The sequence below is a fragment of the Macaca fascicularis genome, chromosome 1 (assembly GCF_037993035.2).
Source record: "Macaca fascicularis isolate 582-1 chromosome 1, T2T-MFA8v1.1".
Lineage (NCBI taxonomy): Eukaryota > Metazoa > Chordata > Mammalia > Primates > Cercopithecidae > Macaca > Macaca fascicularis.
Genome location: NC_088375.1, coordinates 174,173,546 through 174,195,816, shown reverse-complemented (window position 1 = coordinate 174,195,816; position 22,271 = coordinate 174,173,546). Strand labels below are relative to the sequence as shown.

Genomic DNA, 22,271 nt, shown 5'->3' with positions numbered 1-22,271 from the left:
ACATATCATTTACACGTATTTGTGAGTCTGTTTTTACTACTTCTCTTCTGATTTAATTGGTTTATTTTTCTATCTTCAAGTCAAAATTGCATTTCTAACTGAAGTGCTTTATGTAAAGATCTTGACGTCCAATAGGACATGTTTTCTGCTTTCTCCTCCCATTCCTCCAGGGGTGTTTTGGCTGTTGTTAGCTTTTCCTCCTTTGCAAAAATTTTAGAATCAATTTAGAATTTTAGAATTAATTTGTCAAGTTGTACAAAAGTCTTGGTAAGTTTTGACTTAAGTTTTAAGAGAGAACTTGGTAGCTTTAAACTACTGGACTCTTTCTATTTATGAACATGGTATACCTTACCTTCTCATTGGTTTGAATCTCTTTAAATGTTATTAAATTAAGTTTTATAATTTTTCTTTATGTCATAAAATCTTTATTGTATTTCTTCTTATAAGCATACATGTTAATGGAGAGGTGAATAGACTGTATTTTTGCAGTTATTGTAAATAATATCACTTTTTACATTAAATTTTCTAATTCTCATTGATGAGGCCTGGGAATGCAATTGAATTTTATATAGAGATGTTGTTTTGATCAACATTGCAAAGTTTCCTGTTCAAGTCTAGTAGTTTATCAGTACATGCTTTACATTTTATATGGAAACAATGTATATGTGAATAATGACAGCAACATTATGCTTTCCTTTTCTGTATTTCTAACTTTTATGTCTTCTTCTTGCTTTGGAATTCCAGAAAAGTATTGAAAATAAGTGGTTATGGTAAGCATTTTTGTCTTGTGTCTTAGTCTATTCAGGCTACTATAACAGCAAACCATACACTGGGTAGCATGTAAACAACACAAATTTATTTTTCCCAGTTCTGGAGGCTGAAGAGTCCAAGATCAAGGTGCCAGCAGAGTCAATGCCTCATGAAGACATACTTTCTGGGTCATAGAAGTTGCCTTCTAACTGTATCTTCAGATGGTGAAAGGGGCAAGGCAGGTATCTGGGGCCTCTTTTATAATGGCACTAGTCTTTCTCATGAGGATTCTACCCTCATGACCTAGTTACCTCTCAAAAGGACCCACCTTCTTATACCATCATACTGGTGACTGTTTTCAACATCGAATTTTGGGAAGACACAAACATTCAGGACATGGCATCTTCTATGTATTTCAACATGTACTTATTAAATGTCACTTCTCATTCTAGTTACCATAAATTTTATCAAGCATGGATATTGAATGTTAGTGAATGCTTCTTTTATACCCATTGAGAAGGTCATGCATTTTTTTGTAATCAAATGCTAATATAATGAATTTATACTAATTGATTTTTTATATTAAACCTACCTTGCAGTCTTGGAGAATCTAAACATTCATAATGTATTATACATTTTTAGATTGTTGTTCATTTATTTTTGCTAATATCACATTAAAAATTTTAACATGAATAGAAATAATATGTATTTCTTATTTCTTCTACTATTTTTAATTTTGATATCAAGTTATTCATTCAAAATTTTTGTGTTGTAAATAAAGAGTAAGTTCACTTATATTGATTAAAATTACTAATTCTACTTTCTACCACCTAATTTTTATTTGTCTTGCTTTTCCCATTTTTTCCCACATTCTTGCGTCCCTTTAAATTGGTTCAGTCTTTTCTCTGTTATTCATTCTTTAATCTTCTCCAGTTGGAAAGTATACACTTTTTAGCTAACTTTGTATGGCTACTTATAAATATTTTGCCAAATATTTTACAAAGTTTACAATTATCTAAGGAGGCTGAGGCAGGAGGATTGTTTGAGCCTGGGAAGTTGAGGCTGCAATAATCCATGATTGCACCACGGTGATGCTGTCTCAAATAAAATAAAATAAAAAATAAAATAAAATAAAAATCTATGTATTTGCTCTACTTTTGAACACTGGGAGAAGCTTACAACACTTGAACATCTAATCTCCTTCTTTTTCCAAATTGTGTATAATTTTTGCTGAGGGTTTTAGTTCTATTTCATTTTCATAGCTTCTCTAATCATTATTATCTGGTAGTTTTGTGTCATCATTTTTAAATTTAGGTATATCCTCATACATATTAATATGTTCATATGTCATACCATTGCATATTAGACTTTACAATAGGGGTAATATTCTTTCTTACTGACAATAATGCTAGTTCTGTAATTTAGTAACTTTGTGACCTTGAAGCAAATTACTTAAAACTTTTGCTCTTCTTCAGTTTTTTCATGAAGCGGAAATAATAATAGTATTTATTTCATATATGTTGAGAATATTATTTATATGGTTTGGCTCTGTGTCCCCACCCAAATCTCATCTTGTAGCTCCCGTAATTCTCACATGTTGTTGGAGGGACCCGGTGGGAGGTAATTGAATCATGGGGGTGGGTCTTTTCCATGCTGTTTTCATAATAGTGAATAAGTCTCACGAGATCTGATGGTTTTAAAAATGAGAGATTCCCTGCACATGTTTTTCTCTCTTTGCCTGCCGCCATCCATGTAAGACATGACTTGCTTCTCCTTGCCTTCTGCCACAATTGTGAGACCTCCCCAGCCACGTGTAACTGCAGGTCCATTAAACCTCTTTCTTTTGTAAATTGCTCAGTCTCACGTGTGTCTTTATCAGCAGTGTAAAAATGGACTAATACAGTACATTGGTACCAGTAGAATGGGGCATTGCCAAAAAGATACCCAAAAATGTGGAAGCAAATTTGGAACTGGGTAACAGAGGTTAGAACAGTTTGGAGGGCTCAGAAGAAGACAGGAAAATGTGGGAAGGTTTGTAACTTCCTAGAGACTTGTTGAATGGCTTTGACAAAAATTCTGGTAGTGATATGAATAATAAGGCCCAGGCTGAGGTAGTCTAAGATGAAGATGAGGAACTTGTTGGGAACTGGAGCAAAGGTGACTCTTGTTATGTTTTAGCAAAGAGACTGGTGGCATTTTGCCCGTCCCCTAGAGATTTGTGGAAATTTGAACTTGAGAGAGATGATTTAGGGTATCTGGTGGAAGACATTTCTAAGCAGCAATGCATTCAAGGTGTGACTTGGGTGCTGGTAAAAGCATTCAGTGTTATGAGGGAAGCAGAGCATAAAAGTTAGGAAAATTTGCAGCCTGACAATGGAACTGAAAAAACAAAATCTCATTTTCTGAGAAGAAATTCAAGCCAGCTGCAGAAATTTGCATAAGTAACAAGGAGCCAAACGTTAATCCCCAAGACAGTGGGGAAAATATCTCCAGAGCATGTCAGTCAGCGGTCTTCACAGCAGCCTTTCCCATCACAGAGCCAGAGGCCTAGGAGGAAAAAATGGTTTTGTAGGTGAAGCCCAGAGTCCCTCTGCTGTGTGCAGTCTAGAGACTTGTTGCCTTTCATCCCAGCCACTCCAACCATGACTAAAAGGGGCCAAGTTATAGCTCAGGATGTTGCTTCAGAGGGTGCAAGCCCCAAGCCTTGGCAGCTTCCACTTGGTGTTGAGCCTGTGGGCTCACAGAAGTTAAGAATTGCAGTTTAGAAACCTCTGCCTAGATTTCAGAGGATGTATGGAAATGCCTGGATATGCAGGCAGAGGTTTGTTGCAGGTGCAGGGCCCTCATGGAGAACCTCAGCTAGGGCAGTGTGGAAGGAAACTGTGGGGTTGGTGCTCCCACCCAGAATCCCCCCACTGGGGTGCTGCCTAGTGGAGCTATGAGAAGAGGGCCACCATCCTCCAGACCACGAAATGGTAGATCCACCAACAACATGTACTGTGTGCCTGGAAAAGCTGCAGACACTCAATGCCAGCCCATGAAGGCAGCCAGGAGGGAGGCTGTACCCTGCAAAGCCACAGGGGTGGAGTTGCCCAGGACAGTGGGAATCCACCTCTTGCATCAACGTGACCTGGATGTGAAACATGGAGTCAAAGGAAATCATTTTGGAGCTTTAAGATTTGACTGCCCCACTGGATTTTGGACTTGCATGGGGCCTGTAGCTCCTTTGTTTAGGCCAACTTCTCCCTATTTAGAATGGCTATATTTACCCAAGGACTGTATGCCCATTGTGTTTAGGAAGTAACCAGCTTTCTTTTGATTTTACAGGCTCATAGATGGAAGGGACCTGCCTTGTCTCAGATGAGACCTTGACTGTGGACTTTTGAGTTAATATTGAAATGAGTTGGGACTTTGGGGGACTGTGGGGAGGGCATGATTGGTTTTGAAATGTAAGGACGTGAGAGTTGGGAGGGGACAGGTGTGGAGTGATAGGGTTTGGTTCTGTGTCCCCACCCAAATCTCATCTTGTAGCTCCCATAATTCCCATGTTGTAGTAGTCCACTTTCACACTGCTGATAAAGACATACCCAAGACTGGGCAATTTACAGAAGAAAGAGGTTTAATGGACTTACTGTTCCACATGGCTGGGGAGGCCTCACAATCATGGCAGAAGGTAAATGGCATGTCTCACATGGTGGCAGACAAGGGAAGAGAGCTTGTACCAAGAAACTCCCCCTTATCAAACCATCAGATCTTATGACACTTACTCAATATCATAAGAACAGCACAGGAAAGTCTTGCCCCCATGATTCAGTTACCTCCCAACAGGTCCCTCCCACAACAGGAGGGAATTTAAGATGATATTTGGGTTGGGACACAGCCAAACCATATCACACGTGGTATGATATACCAGAAAATGTGGAAGAAGATGCTATGTGGAATATTGCCAATCATCCTACAGAGAGAAAACAAGCACTGGAGGATCTTACTGACAATTAAATGCTTAGCACAAAGCCAAAGAGACACATTAGTTTCTCTCACAAGACAGTGGCCAGAATTGGTCACATGGGAATCCAGGCAGTACAACCTTACTATGGGCCAAGAAGTCAGAGAGCTGAGACTATTCAGTGATCAGCATAAATAAATAGTACACCATCCTTTATAATTTTATTTCACTTTTGCCTTAAAATTATACTGGCTTAATTTCCTGGATTCTTGCTTTAACGTTTTAAGTTTTTTATTGCTCTTAAGATTTCTTATTTTGTTGCCACTTAGATGGTGTATTCTGAAGTTTCATTTTATATATTATTCATTGGTTTTGGGGGAATTTGTTTGTTTATGTTTTAGATGAAAGGCTTTTTTATATATCTAGAATACTCTATTATACTGCTCCAGAGATAATGAAAATAGAAATTTTACCACTCACTTTCAAATGCTTGAAAAAATGATCCAAATCTTAATGGAATCATAAAACCACCTTTCTATGGTGGTTCTATTGTCTAAATGTCAGGAGAACTACTCCTCATTCTATTTTTCACTAAATAACTTTGAAACCATGGCCAGATCATTTCCCCTCTCTGGACCTACTTTCCTTGACTATAAAACATCTAGGTTTGTGTAAATGACATTTCAGGGGCTGCCCCAACATGCTATTCATTTATCAGTTTATTTCATAGCAGAAACGCAGTCTACAATGATTTTTAACAATCTCAAATTCCAAACCAAATATTTATTTTTCAGTGCCAGGCTTGTTGCTACTTAAAGCTTTTCATGGAAGCCTTTGACTCAAGAATGCTACAAAAATAGGCTCTTGTCCTCTTCTTGCATCCTGCAGATGTACAACATTAGCATAAAGAGATGTTGGAAAAGAGGTGCCCTCTTCTACCATGTAGTTCTTTTGCTGCTATGTGAACCTCATGTATTCTCACCTCCCTCCTGAAATACTTGCAACACAGTACATAATGGATAGATGACCATTCTCTGGAGAGGGCAATTGTAGTTTAATCCAATCTTCGAAAAAGCTTTGGTCATCATTCAAATTCTTTAGATGTTCTCAGTGCCTAACCTACATGTCATGGTAGATACAATAGGAAAGAGAAAAACACAATTGTCATAGTCAGTGTGGATTGCTACAACAAAAATGCCATAGACTGGGAAACTGGGTAGTTGAAACAATTACATTTACTTCCACATTTCCAGTATCTGACGAGGGCTCACTTTCTTGTTTGTAGACAGCTACCTTCTTGCTGTATCCTCACACTGCTGAGGGAGGGATCCCATGTTTCTTCTTCTTTTTATAAGGGCATTCATCTCATTATGAAGGCCTCATCCCAATGACCTAATCTAACCCTAATTACTTCCCAAAGGCCCCACCTGCAAATACCATCGCATCGAGGACTAAGGTTTTACCATATGAATTTGGTGGGGAGATGAGGAATAGCAGATGAAACACATTCAGTCTCGAGCAACAATTAACATTGTTTTAAAAGACCACCATGTCTTTCAAAATATATGTATTTTCCCTCACTATTACATTTATTTCTCATAACAATCCTTGAGGTAGGTATTGTTATATCCCCTTTTGGATGTGAGAAGTGAGTTCACAAAGGATAATTAAGAGATTTAAGACTTCACATTTGTACTGCACTGTCTACCAAAGCTCATCAGTGTTACTGAAATTACATGAGAGATATAAATCTAAGTAAATAGAACCCCCTGCCTCATGGTAATAAGTAGAAGACTCAGGTATAAGGCAAGAGCAACTCTGCCAGGATGAGGAAACACAGGCATTCACACATCCCCTGATGCATGAGGATAGACAACATGGCCTCTGAGCTCAGAAGACTGGATTTGTTCAATGTCCCAGAGCTGAGGTTGTAGTAGATGTCTTTTTATTTTCTTTAACTTTATTTATTTATTTATGTATTCATTTATTTATTTGAGATAGGGTCTTGCTCTGTGACCTGGACTGGAGTGTAGTGGCACAATCATAGCTGACCGCAGCCTTGAACTTCTGGCTACAGGTGCATGCCACTGCACTCAACTGATTTTTAAAATATTCATGGAGATGAAGTCTCACTATGTTACCCAGGCTGATCTCAAACTCCTGACCTCAAACAATCCTCCTGCTTCAGCCTCCCAAACTGCTGGAATTACAGGCATCAGCTACTGTACATGGCCCTTAGCTTTCTTTCTGACATAATTTTAGATTTAAAGAAAACTTAAAAAGAATAATACGAAGAATTCCAGGAGATCTTCTCACAGCGTTTTTCAATGTTAACACATTACTACATTTGTTTTATCACTCACACATATACACATATTTTTATTGAAACATTTGAAATTAAGTTACAGACAAGATGACCATTGATTATTCAATGTGTATTTTCTAAAACAAGAACATTCTGTTATATAAGCACAGTATAATTACAAAAATCAGGAAATTAACATGGATCTACTTGTATCATTTAACTGTCAGATTGCCTTGGTGTTTCACTCCTTGTTCCTATATTGCTCTTTATCACAAAAGAAAAAGTTCGATTATATGTTGCTTTCAAAATAGGCCAGGCACAGTGACTCACATCTATAATCCCAGCACTGTGGGAGGCTGAGGTGGGCAGATCACCTGAGGTCAGGAGTTCGAGACCAGCCTGGCCAACATGGTGAATCCCTGTCTTTGCTAAAAATACAAAATTAGCTGGGCATGGTGGCAGCGCACCTGTAGTCCCAGCTACTCGGGAGGCTGACAGGAGAATCACTTGAACCTGGGAGGCAAAGGTTGCAGTGAGCCAAGACTGTGCCATTGCACTCCAGCCTGGGCAACAGAGGGAGATGCCGTCTCAAGAAAAGGAAAAAAAAAAAGTCTGGCTGGATGCAGTGAACTGTAATCCCAGAACTTTGGGAGGCCGAGGTGGGTGGGCCACCTGAGGTCACGAGTTTGAGACCAGTCTAGTCAACATGGTGAAGCCCCCTCTCTACTAAAAATACAAAAATACAAAAAGTAGCCTGTAATCCCAGCTACTTGGGAGGCTGAGGCGGAGAATCTCTTGAACCCAGGAGGCAGAGGTTGCAGTGAGTCAAGATTGCACCACTGCAATCCAGCCTGGGCAACAGAGCAAGACTCCGCCTCAAAAAATAAATAAAATAAAATAACAACTAGGGTATATTTTAGTATGCCTCTCATTGTGGGGTCTTCTGGTGTTTTCTTATTATTAGTTTCAGGTTATGCACTTTTGACAGAAATAACCAACAAGTTACATTGTGTTTTAAACATGCAGGAGGTCAGGAGGAAAATGATATTATTCGTCCTATTCATATAGATATTAACTTTGATTATTGGTTAAGATGATGCCTCTAGGCCTGCCTCTAGGCCTCTCCACTGTAAGCATGTTATTTTTTCATTTGTATTTTTTTTTTCATTTTTTCATTTCATTTTATTTTGAGACAGGATCACTCTCTGTAACACAGGCTGGAGTGCAATGGTGCAATCTCAGCTCACTACAGCCTCGACTTGGGGCTCAAGCGATCCCTTCTACCTCAGCCTCCTGAGTAGCTGAGAATACACACATGCAGTACCACACCTGGCTTTTTTTTTTTTTTTTTTTTTAGAGATGGGGGTCTCACTATGTTGTCCAGGCTGCCATTGAACTCCTAAGCTCAAGTAATCTTTCCACTTCGGCCTCCTAAAGTGCTAGGATTACAGGTGTGCACCACCATGCCTAGCCTAAATAAGTATTTTTATGGAGCAAAACTTTTGGGGCTGGATAAGTATCTTAGTCTCATTACTGTTTCAACCACTAGTTTTATTACCTATTTATAATTCTTCCCTTAAGCAGTTAATACTGTGATGTTTGCCAAACGGTGATTTTTCTAATTTTATCATTCCTGCCTCATTTATTAGATGGCCTTTTTCTCCAAGGAAGAGCTTTTACTTCTTCCACATTTACGTATTTGTTTATTTATTTACATCATTCAGTATATCTGTATAGAGTCCATGTTACCAGTTTCCTGACTCTCAGGAGCCTCAGTTCCTCCTCTGTAAAATGGCAATGAAAATATTTACCATCTAGATTTGCTGTGTAGATTCAATAAGCTAATATATGTAAGGTCCTCCAAATCATGAGAATCAAATGAATTGGAGCTACTTACATTAGTAATAATAATAATAATACTTGTCTGACTTTTCCTATAGTGAGAACCGCTCAGGGGCATCTTCTGTCAGTACTTTATGAACTTGGACAACCCATTTAACCTCTCTTGGTCTCATTCTTCTCACCTATAAAACTGAAGAGTTGGGTTACACGATCTCTAAATTCAACTACAGTCCTAATGTAAGAAACTAAGATTCTGTACCTATAAAATACGTGTGCATAAATTCATTTTTTCCAATAACCTGTCAAATATTCTCTATGATCTTTGCAGTGTGAATATCTTTCCTAACTCTTAGTGTTCTTCTAAAATTTCAAAGGACGTGTGACAGTTTATCTCTGAATAAACAGTTTGAGTGTTCCATTTAATCATACTTTACATTTTAATAACTTTAGTTGGTCACAGCTATTTTCCAACTAAGCTGATGACTTTGACAAAATGTGAAATAGCTGAAGACAGATGGTTTCCATCTCCAACTGTTGGGGTTTATTTTCCAATAGTAGCAAGGTCGGCGATCCTTCAACTGACTGTGGCCTTTGACCACATGATGTCTATGATTTGCGTATTACAGAAAGAATAATTCAAACACTTTAAATTTCTTTCTGAAACATATGAGTCACATCATAAAATGTGACCAGTATAGCTTGGAAGTTCATTATATGTAGCCTTGAACATGTCTTTGCACATTGTTGAAATGAAGAGTATATTAATAGACAGCTAGCAAATGGATTAATCTCAGTATTAAACACTTCTCAAAGGAGAGAGCACTGAGGTAGCAGATAGAACCCTGGAGTTGAATTTTGAATTCCTAGCCTTACATCTTAGTTCTTAACTAGTTCTATAAACTGGGGCAAATACATTTCTGCTTCTTTTTACATCAAACTGACATAACATGTGGTATGGTTTGGACTTGTGTCTCTGCCCAAATCTCATGTCAAATTGTAATTCCCAGTGGTGGAGGCAGGGGCCTGGTTCGAGATGACTGGATCGTGGAGGTGTTTCTCATGAACGGTCTGGCACCATCCCCTTGGCGATGGTCTCATGACAGTGAGTGGATTATCATGAAATCTGGTTGTTTAAAAGAGTGTAGCACCTCACCCCTCACTCTCTCTTGCTCCTGCTCCTGCCATGTAAGACATGCCTGCTCCCACTCCACTTTTTGCCATGATTGTTAGTTTCCTGAGGCCCCCCTAGAAGCTGAGCAGATGTCAGAATCATCCTGTACACCTATAGAACTGTGAGTCCATTAAACTTCTTTTGTTTATGAATTATCCAGTCTCAAGTATTTTTTATAGAAATCCGAGAATGGACTAATACAACACAATACATCTCATAGGGATGTTGTGAGAAGTAAATAAGTCCATTTTAATGAGAGCACCTAGCAAATAAAAGCTGCCTGAATAGTGCCCAATAAATATGGGGAGAATAAAACTAGGATAAATGAGGTCCAGAATGTGTAGAATAGCCATCTTTTCTTTAGGATTTTTTCTAAACTGAACTTGGAATTAAATTTGGAAACTATGTTGCAGTTTTTGAACATCTGAAGACTCAAGACGGTAACTGCTTTATGACACACCTAGTCCAAGTCCAGCAGCAAGGCTGTGTGTGTCATAATCACTCAGTGGTACTCAGAGTCATAAATCTTGGGCCTCACATTGAAAATTGCACATGAGTAAATCTATATAAAAGTCCAAGTATCTGTATTTTTAAGCACTTACCAGATGAATTTTGTGTTTCAGAATCCCTGTTCTAGGAGACTTAAGAACAGGCTGGGCATGGTGGCTCACTCCTGTAATCCCAGCACTTTGGAAGGCCGAGGCAGGCAGATCATTTGAGGTCAGGAGTTCGAGACCAGCCTAGCCAACATGGTGAAACCCCAACTCTACTAAAAAAAAAAAATAAAAATAAAAAAATTAGCCTGGTGTGGTGGTGCAGACCTGTAGACCCAGTTACTAGGGAGGTCAAGGCAGGCGAATCGTTTGAACCTGGGAGGCAGAGGTTACAGTGAGCCGAGATCATGCCACTGGACTCTAGCGTGTGTGACAGAGTAAGACTCCATCTCAGAAAAAAGAAAAGAAAAGAAAAAGAACAATGAAGAACATACATATCAAGTAAGCCACTAGATTGCCAAGTGGTACCAAGATTGGGAGCACCTGATCAGCTACCAGGAGCACACCACTGGTGCTGACTAATGGTCCTTAATACTTAAAAGTATTTCGATGAGTTGCTTCACATGTCAGGTGCCGGCTCTGGACTAAAACTCCCTTGGTTTATTTCAAGGCTTTACCATTTTCTAGCTGTGTAATCTTGGACAGCTAGTTAATGTCTTTGTGTCTGTTTCCTCATCTCTAGAATGAAGACTATTGTAAGGTTTAAATGAGATAATTTGTGTGCAGCACCTAATAAAATGCTGGCACAGACTGACAAACAAATTGATGCTAATTGTTTAATTATCCAGAAGTTATCAGACATTTTGAACAACTATGCCTTTATATATGCCATTTCCCAAGTTTGGAAGCCTTTCCCACATTTTTCTGCTTTGTAAGCTCTTCCCCAGCCTCCAAGATTTAAGATTCTATGTGGGAATGCCCTTCTCTGCTCTCTGTATGTCCATCTCTGCCCAGTGAAATCCTCCTACGAAGCAAATCTTCTTGCTATGAGAAAAAAATTCTGATCAATTACCTGCCAAGTCTTAATTAATCTCCACCTTTCCTGCCATCCATCACACAGTGTATGTATGCTGTCTGAATTGACCTTAGATATGTAGGTCTTCCTTGTGGTGGTGTCTACTTTCTTTAGGTGAGCTCTTGGTTTCTCAGATCTTTAATTGTACATGTTGATGATGCCAAAACCTATTTCTCAAACTCATACTATTCCCCTAAGCCTAAGACCCACATAGCTACCAATCTTCTGAAAATTTATGTCTTGTAAACACTCCAAATTCAACATTAATAAAATCAATTTACCTTTCAACTACATTTTTTCCTATCTTCTCCTTTGTGCCACTTTGGAAAATAGTTTGGCAGTTCCCCAAAATATTAAACATATAGTAACCATATGACCCAGCAATTACACTTCTAGATACACACCTAGAATAAATGAAAGCATATGTCCACACAAATTCATAACATTGTTATTCAGAATAGCCAAAAGGTGGAAACAAACCAAATGTTCACCAACTAATGAGTAGATAAACAAAATGTGGTATATTCATACACTAAGATAATATTCAGCCATGAAAAGGAATGACATACTCATACATGGTATAATATGGATGAACCTTGAAAAAATCATGCTAAGTAAAAGAAGCCAGATACAAGTTATATTACTCCACGTATACTAAATTTCCAGAATATGCTAATCCATAGAGACAGAAATAGATGATTTGTTGCCAGGGGATAAAGGAAGGAGGGTATGGGAAATGACTTCTAATAAGTATGAGATTTATTTTGAGGATAATGAAAATAGTCTAAATAGATTCACAGCTTTGCCACTAAACTAACAACCACTGAATTTTACAATGAGTTTTTGGCATATAAATTATATCTCAATTTTTTTAAAAAAAAAGGTTTCCTATGATTTCAATATATGACATCATTACTCCATCACTATTGCATTCAATAACAGTTAAAAGTTTGGCAACATTTTGACTTCCTATCTTCCCAACATATAAGAACATTGTCAAATACTTATAGCTCTCTCTTCAAGTTTTCCCCCTGATCCATTACCTCCAAAACAGGGATCATCTTTAACATAAGTATAGGGGGAAGAAATTAATATTCCTCTGTACTTACATAAAGTTCTATCCTTCATTTATCAGTATCAAGACATCCCCATAACAATGAGAGAACAAAATAATTGATTTGCCCAAGGATATATAACTAAGCTGGTTTGATACCCCAGACCTTTGGTTCTAAGTCCAACATTTATTTCACTGCACTACATTGTGCAATGTTATACGAACACATGTGCAATCACTAAAAGTATCAGACACAGGGAGGACAACCCACTGCATCTGACCCTAAAGGAAGGAAGACTAAGATCATAGAAATACGGGTAACCTCCCATTCAGAGCTGCTAGGAGAAGAGAATGATCATGACTTGAAGGTCCTCTGACTTCCCCCAGCTGGAGAAGTAGGAATTGTTCAAACGCCAGTCAGTTGATAAGGAAAGAGCATCCCAGCTTTGCTAATCACTACCTAATAATCACATTTTCTGAATTTAGATGTTTGTTACACAAAATTATTTTTACATAAGTTAATCATCAAAACTCTAGATCAAAGCTGCTCAATCTGAAGCTATTTTGCTCCCCCACCCCCCCACCGACAGGGGACATTCGTTAATGTCTGGAGATATTTTTGTCACAACTGGGTAGGGGTTTTTTGAGGGGAGAAGTGCTACTGGCAGATAGTCAGCAGAAGCCAAAGATATTGCTAAAAATCCTACGATGCACACAACAGCTCCCCAAACAAAGAATTGCCTTGTCCAAAACGTCAGTCTTGCTGAGGTTCGGAATCACTGTTCTGAATGCATTTTTCAGTTACTAACAATTGCAAGATGTATTCCCAACTGGCAGACCTCTGTTGTTTGATTTTAGAGGACTTCCACAAAAATAATCTGTGGCCCCAAGAGCCTCAGGCTTTACTCAAAATTGAGAGTTCTTGTGGATTTAATTCAGTTGAATTTAAACTCTAATATTTACCTACTGTGCTGGAAACACAAGGCTATGAACTATTGGGGGTATATGCAAATAGTTATAACATGTTCCATACCCTTTGGGAACTTATAATTTATTAAATGTGGCAAGTTCCTAGATAATGCAGGCTATATATTCTTAGTACCTACATGATAAGTGTTTTACAAATATTTATTAAATGAGTAAGAAAAGCCTCTCAGTAATTTTTCAAAATCTTCCCCACTTTCATAGGTGTCAATGCCCAACTGCACCATCTCATTTTTGTCAGAGGGCTTTGCCTTTTACTTGATAAAGAAAAATGGAGGTTACAACATGAACCAACTGTAGCCTCTTCATCCCCTCATGTACTTCTGGACCCATATTTTCCTCCTTTCAAGTCAAAGAGTATTAGGTGCCTCTCATGCTAGATAAGGCCAACCCTTTTGTTGTTTTCATATCCCTCTCCCCTAATTCTATTATCTTCCAGTTCTGACTCAGTCAGAAATCAATAATACCTACTTTGTGTAAAGTAGATGATTCAGCAATCAAAATATAGTACATGTTCAATGATTATAGCTTTTATATTCCCTCTCCAGTCCAAATTTCTCCAGTCTGGAAATAAAATCTCCTTTTAATCTTGTATCCACCTGTATTGTTTTTCTTCTCTTTAAAGTCTAGCTTTTTTGTGTCCCTACTTTCTTATTTCTCATTCATTTTACATTCTGGAATCTTATTCTGCCTCTCCCACTCACTGAAACTACTTGTGAAGAGCTATTCATTGATGATCTTCATGATGAAAAATTCTTAGCTGCTTCTTCAACTCCTGAAGCATGTGCCGTTTCCTACAAAAAGGACGTATACACCCACACAAACAAACTTTTTATAATATTTTCAAAGAATTTACTGACACAACTATTGTTCTAGTTAAGAAGTGCTGTAGTTTACAGAATTTAGTCCTCACTGGAAAACTCTGTTGCGTTTAACACTGTTTTATCTCCAACGGATGCCTGAGACCAGAGATAAGGAAACATTCTACAATTACTTCTTGAGCAACTATTCCATGCCAGATGTTGTGCAGTATAGTAAAATAACAGAGATAATAGAACAAGATCCCCATCTCAAAGGAACTCACAATATGTATTTTTGTGAGGAAAGAGTGAGTAGCTCTGAAATTTCAAACCTGAATGTATTATGATTGAGAAGTAAATATGATATCCAGATGGAGAAATTCAATATTATTTAGAAATTGGTGAGAGAAAGGGTGTTGGGAGAGAAAGGGTAGTGGTTGGTGCCGCCTGGTGCTCATCAGGAAGATTTGACCAGGTAAGGTGAACCTAAGTCAAGGTGATATTAGATAAGATTCCAAAGTTCTTATTCTTTAGATAGCCTCCCAGAGAGAAATAGAAAGATGTAGTATCTCGGCAAGAAATTCAAAATATAAGCAGATTGTGAACAAAGCCATGGTCACTGGTGTTAGATGGATGTGATGGATCTAAACCTAAATCCATAAGATGCAATGTCTGAGACCTTGAACAAATATATAACCCCATTTAAGTGCTAATATCCTCACCTAGCATATCATGTTGGGAATAAGTAGTCAAATAACACATATAGAAGACTTACTATATATATAGCACATAGTAAAGAGTAATTAAATTATAATACTATCATTATTTTTACTATTAGGATTTGATTTAATTAAATGTCCATTTATAATTTCTTGAAGACCAGGAAGCCAAATATGCAAAATTCTCCAAAGATCAACATTTTTCTGATTGTTAAATGTTGTGTTCAGGAAAAAGAGCCAAAAAATCATATTTAATAAACTATAATTTCCTGGCATCAATTCCTTGAATGTTCTGTACTTTCATTTATATATAGGATGATGATATTTCATGTCCATATTTATAAGCCTAATGCTCTAAGAGTTTCTTAGTTATTTTAAAAACTTGTTGAAATTAATAAAGTGAGTCATTCATTTATTCATTCAACAAACACTCATTGAATGCATTCTATCATTCTACATGACAAGCATTGTGACAAGTGTTGGGGATACAGGACAGAGAAGACTATGCTCTCACAGAGCTCACAGTCTAGTAAGGTTATAAATACCATCATTTTACTAATGTGTAATTAGCTTTGATAAGCATCATGGATAAAAATATAGAGAGTTAAGAAATCATGCAGTAAAGAATTTAATCCTTTTGGAGGTTCAAAGAAAGTTTCCCTGGAGAAGTGGTATTTAAGCTACAATCTGAAGATTCAGTTGGGTAAAAGGCACCAGGGAAAGAGTTTCCCAGGCAGGAGAACAGAATATGTTAGGACACTACAGAGGGAGGGTGCAGGATAACTTTGATAAAGAGAAAAAGGAGAAAATCTGGCTCTACAACTTAGTAAATGTGGTGGCATAGAGGTGTGCCACTCAGATTCCTGTTGAAAAAGACTTTCTCTGAGAAGCATGACTGACTGGTAAAATCCAGACAAAGCACTCTGGATCCAGCAAAGTGTTCAGAGTGAGGCCAATCTTTTGCCAAGTTATTCCCAGCCAATGACTGAGTGCAGCATGGATACCAGAGCCAGGTCATTACCACTTGACATGAGACATGCCTCTAACAGGCAATCTCTGTTTAGGGACTTCCCATCAGCCTAGCCAACATTTTCTCAGAACTGTACTGTGGTGTGAGGCTCTTCCCACTTATCCTCCATCCTTTCCTTTCTCCTCTGACAGCTTTCAAATCTGTATAGTGATTTGAAGGCCCCTGTTCACTTTCCCTTTATCATGCACACTTTAGATCAAATCCACATGTATAATTTTAACTTTACGGTAGACTACCTCTGGCCTAATCTGACTTTAAAAATTGGTGGCTCTGACATAATTAAGCCCATAATGGGTAGTTTCAGAGGCATGTTCTTTTGGTGCCTCATAGACAAGCCTTATGTCTCTGCTAGGGCCCAGTAACACACACGGAACCCTTTTTTCAAAAGACATATTCTCCATTGCAGATGGTATAGCTTTGCTCCAGAACCACAGGGGCCTGTGCTGTGATTCTGTCAACGGGGCTTACCATAATTCCATACAACATCTTTTTCCACCACTGATACTTACAATAACATAGGGTATGCAAAAGCAGCAGGGCTGCTTGCACTACAGCTGAATCTGCTAGCATTTTCCAAGGCCATCAATAATTCATTAGTTGGTAGAGGGGTACCAACATTACTCCTCCATAGGCCAGGGCTGACCAGTAGAAGATAAGTCTCAAAGCTAGGCTCCTTAGTAACCTTGGGCATGATGGAGTCCCTGTGACTTGTGGTGACAATATTTAAACACAAGAAACCAGACCTACTGTGACCTGGGCATTCCCTTCGACTAGGGTTTGTTCATAGGTCCATAATGATGAAATCATCAACACTTATGGCATTTAATTCTTTATTGAAGATGGATGTCTTGTGCCAGGAACTATCTGTCCCCCACATTCCACTCAGGATGCCATCCTCATTGCCAGCCAGTTAATGAGTGAGCCAGTCCCCAAATCTCCATCTTCTCAGACCACTCTAGGTATCACCTAGTTTTCCTTTTAGAGCCTCAGAGAAGCAGACAACAAAATGGGATTCAATGCACAAAAAATTTATTGGGGAAATGTGTAGTTACATAACAGTCAAATCCAGGAGTGGATTCAAAAGACACCATAAAGAGAAGATCATCATTAAGCTATGGGCAGTGAACCTCTTCATCCACAATATGTGGAAGGAAAAGTAGCCTGGAGTGACAATATTCGGAGTTTCTTGGGCAGCAGTTATTAGTTATTCACCTGGCCAGATTGTAGACACTTGGATGTAAAAGCCTGCAGGATTAGAGACATGGCGATCTGGAATAGTGGCATGTGGATGGACAGAGAGTCATAGAGGAAGTGAGAGAACACGAAGTAACAAAATTTTTTTTTTTACACATGAATGTACACGAGAAAGCACCTACCATGGGAGAGACACTGAAGAACAACGTAAACACATGACTCAGCAAGATGACATAAGCCAGCTTCATCATTAGACACCCCAAAACTAGTGTGATCAACATATAAATGGAGAAGCCACAGAGGCATAAATGTAGACATCCACACGCAGGCCAAACAGCATGGATGTTCTCTTACCAAGTCTGGTTAAACTTCTGTTGAGTCTGAATGTCCAACGCATCCAGCCATTTCATAGCAAGCTGGCCATGTTGAGTCTCTTCCATCCTAGATGGCAAGCTATTCTATGGGTTTGTTTTCCTGCTTACAGAGTTTTAGCCAGTACCACAATCTGAGGACACAGGGGATGTCTGATTCACAAGCATGGAGTATCAGACAGCATAGCATCTGACAAAGGACCCACCTCACAGTGAAAGAGATACAAGACTGGACCCATGACTAAGAGATTCACAGGTTTTTTAGGAACAAAAAGTAACTATAACACTTTTAAATACTTTTTTATATTCATGTCCACAGCGTTTCAACCCGAACAAAACGAAATTCAGCAAGTCTTATGTGACTTTCTAACAAGAATCACTTTCCAGTTTCCAATGACATGTTCCTAATGTCCATGCGATATAAGACAATTAGAAATTTAGAAATTACCTAAATGGAAAGAAAAATATTTTTAAGTGAAAATAAATAAATAATGCAAATGAACAGAAAAATAGAACAGAGTACCCAAAAGCTGTGTGACCATATTAAATGGTCTAGCATACGTGTAATTGGAGCCCAAAAAGGAGGAGAGAGAGAGGCAGAAAGAAAAAGGTTTGAAAGAATAACATCCAAGAATTTTGCAAAATATAACAAAACACATCAAACTACAGATCTAAGAACCTCAGAGGACTTCGAGCAGGATAAATACTATATGTTATACTCCATTTGGCTTATTATCTCAAGAACCTTGTAAAGTAGCAAAGTGAATATTCATATTTCTTATAGATTAGGAAGGATTAAGTAGGTTTTGTCCACAGTCATATAGTTGGCCTGGAGGCAGAACTCTGAAGACTACTGGGGACTTCTTTGCCCTGTCTCCTTCTTTTCCTTTCCTTGAATGTTTGTTGTTGCCTCTCCCATGTATTTGCTGGTCAGTCTTGGACTTATTACTTGAATTTCACTTCTTTTTTTTAAAAAAAGGACTCTAATAGTACAGGATTGATTCCTGAAAATACATTTAAAGAACCAGGAAAGAACTCTGGGAATAATTCTGCACTCTACAATCCCCATGACTTTGGGGTGTGGGCACCATCTGTGAATCTGCTTTCTCTCTGAGTTATGGGCAAGATATAAGCATGGGTTTCTTCTACTCCTAGATTCCATATTTACCAGAGAATTCTATGGTTCCTGTTCCTTATCACGGCTGGAGGTGAAAGACGAACAGGGCAGGCCTTATTTGGTGATTAACTTTTGTACATTATATTCTCCAATTGTTTTTTTTCCCTAGCTTAGAAAATTATATTTATCTAGGATATCTGTTTATTAGAGGTGATTATGTGGAAGGAGGTTTGTAGCAAATTTTTCCTTGTCTCATCCTCTAACCTCTTCCAAATATTTCTTTGTTACACCTGAGCTGTTTTTTTTAAACTACAAAAATTGTAATTTGATTTTTTAATTTTTACTCTTCATTTCCTCCAGTGATAGCCTACCTTTCTTTGCAGCAATACTGGTTTCTTATTTCTCAGTCTGAATGGAAGAATGTCACAGAATAAAACAGATGTGCACAGGAAAACGGAGAAATAAAAGCACACCAGTTTGTTATATTGCATACTATCATCACTGTCATTATTGTCAATATTATTGAATCATAATTAGTTTAATAAACAAACATTTCTTTATTGTTCCTAAAAGCAATCTATGCCCATTGTATCCATAAAAGCCAAGTAAAGCTTGCTGTGGACACTCCGGCAATCATCCAGCCACCTCCTAAATTATTTATGACATAGCTCCTATATCCTTCCAGCTGCTAGCTCCTGGCCCTTAGCTTGAGCGCTTCAGGTATCTCTAAATTTTGGTTTCCCTGCCTTGGTTCAGAATACTTACTGATAAACTATTGACCCTTTCCTTCCTGACTCTTTCAACTAGAAGTCACTAACCTTTTTTTGCCCCCAGGGACCCAAGCCTCAGCACAGATCCTGCTCAGGTTTTGTCCTGAGTCACAGGACAAAAAAGAGCCTGACACACAAGCTCTTTTCAAGGTTGGGTGATAAAAACATTGCAATGGAATAAAGAATCAATGGCTCCAGCCAAAGTTTCTCCCTCTCTTTTTGTCTCTTTCTGTCTGAAAGAAAAAAAAAAATGTGCTCCAAAGTATGCAAACATTTATTGTGAAACATACTTCCCCTTTCTGTATAAAACAATGTAAACACATCCGCTAACATATGGGTCCATGTGTTCCTTCAGTAAGGTGTGATGAGACTCGGCGCGGCATATACACCAGGTGATGGGAGCTTGCCGCAGTGCGGGCACAAGTGTTGCTGTCTCCTGAAGCAGGTGCATGGAAGCCCATGTGAGTAGAAGGCCCTGTGAAGGAAAAGTGTGGTTACTCAGACCCACAGCTTTAACACAGGAGTATTAGGTTCCAAGTTCACTCTGTTTATTTAGCACCTTCTGTTTGAACTTACTGGGCTTCAGATCTTACTAAGTCCTAAAAAATCACCTTACAGAATAAAAATTATAGCCACATCAGCTGAGAGCTGAGGATGCAGAGATTAGGTGAACTTTCTACAGTAGTGATTCTCAAATTTTAACATCCTAAGAATCACTCAGAAGGCTGTATAATGCAGATTAAATAGAAGAAATAAGTTCCCAGTACAGTAGGAATGACTTAGTTAATAATTTATTGCACGTTTCAAAAGAGCTGGAAGAAAAAATTTGTAATGTTTCCAACACAAAGAAGTTACATGTTTGGAGTGATGGATATCCCAGTTACCCTTATTTGATCACTACACACTGTATACAGGTATCAAAATATCACATGTACCCAAAAAATATGTATGACTATTATATATTGACAAAAATAAATAAATTTTTAAAATACACAAATTGCTGAGTATGACATGGCTCTCCCCCACCCTGCTGAGTTTCGAATTCAGTAGTTCTGGAGTGGGGCTGTACAATTTGCATTTCAAACATGTTCCTAGGTGATACTGATGCTGCTGGTCCAAGAACCACACTTTGAAAAACACTTCTCTAGCACGCAATGCACATGACTGAGGTCAAAAGTCCTGATAAACTAAAGTCAGAAACACCAGACAGTAGCGCTCTAAAAGGTACTGTTAGTCAAAACCAGGAAAGAAAAGAAAATCATCATGCTCAGGAAGAGGGACAGGGAGGAAAACTGGATACCAGGCCCATGAGGCTGGAGCAGTGCTGTCAATATTTACTTTCAAATGCTACCCTCTTAACTGCTTTACTCTTTTGTCATATAGTAAACTTAGATAACACCAAAAGGTAGGACTTCCAAACAGAAATATTCTGTGTGTGTGTGTGTGTGTGTGTATTTATAGGCGAGACTCCTTCCAGCTCATTGATTCATTGATTGAAGTTCTTCTAAGTGTGGGCACCCCATTGGCTATGGGAGAAGTGGGAATGGACTAAAGGTACTGCTCTTGACTTTGGAGGTCTCATAATCTAGCAAATGTGTCCATCCCAAATCAGATCATGACACATGCCAGACACAGAGAGAGGGCGGTTTAATTAATGCTAATTTGAAAGAGGTAGGGTCAGAGGAGGCTCCATGGAGGAGGTGACATTTAAATGGATCTTGAAGGATGAGCAGGGGTTTAACTGGCAGGGACATTTGAAGAATAGCATTTGTCTTCTATGTGAAAGGAAAAATAATTTTCTTTTCCAAGGAAGGAATAATATTTCATCTCAGAATCATTTTCATCCATATTGAAAGAAACCTATTATTTAATGTCAATAGGTATCCAAAATGAAGGTAAAATACAGAATAGGGAGTAGTTGGAATAAATACATTTCACAAAGGCAAAGTATCTCCCTGAATAGAAAGTGTTGGTTTTTTTTTTTTTTTAATCCTTATCTCTTTCCTGCTGACATGCCTCAAGGGAGCGTTTTCATTTAAAGCTGTTGAATTTCCTGAATTCCACTGTGTGTTTCAGCAAACTTCTTAGAGTCAGAGTGTGAAACAAAGAAAATTTGTACTACCAGAACACCCTCAACATTCCACAGGCAGCTTATTGGTTGGAAGAATTAGCTATAGGTATTAATAATAGTAAAATATAATAATTATGATATGCATTGCTTTATAATTTCCACTAACAGATTTGTGTTATGCTGCTTGGGCTGGTATAACAAAATACTGTAGCAGAGTGGCTTAGACAATAGAAACTTACTTCTCACAGTTTTGGAGGCTGGAAGTCCAAGATCAATGTGCTGGCAGGGTTGGTATCTGGTGAGACCTTTCTTCCTGGCTTGCAAATGGCTGCCTTCTCACTGTCCTTATGTGGCCTTTGCACTGTGTGCACACAGAGAGAGAGGAATCCCTGAGAGCTTTTCCTTTTATTGTAAGGACACCAGTCCTATCAGACTAAGGCCCCATATTAATGACCTAATTTTAACCTCAATTCCCCCTTAAACACCGTATCTCCACATACAGTCACATCAGAGGTTAGAACTCAACACACAAATTTGGGGGGGGGGAACATAATTCAGTCCATAATGGTACTGTAAGT

The 22,271-nt window shown here is 38.3% G+C and overlaps 1 long non-coding RNA gene across 1 annotated transcript in view; it reads right to left on the bottom strand.

Moving 5' to 3' along the window:
- LOC135968764 (uncharacterized) overlaps positions 1-22,271 on the bottom strand; it is a 111,183-nt gene that overhangs the window by 5,613 nt on the left and 83,299 nt on the right. Inside the window, exons 5-7 of the long non-coding RNA XR_010583725.1 lie at positions 21,940-22,054; positions 19,913-20,097; positions 10,617-10,957 (exon numbers count right to left, since the gene is read on the bottom strand). This is a non-coding gene — a long non-coding RNA (uncharacterized lncRNA). The remainder of the gene's footprint in view (positions 1-10,616; positions 10,958-19,912; positions 20,098-21,939; positions 22,055-22,271) is intronic.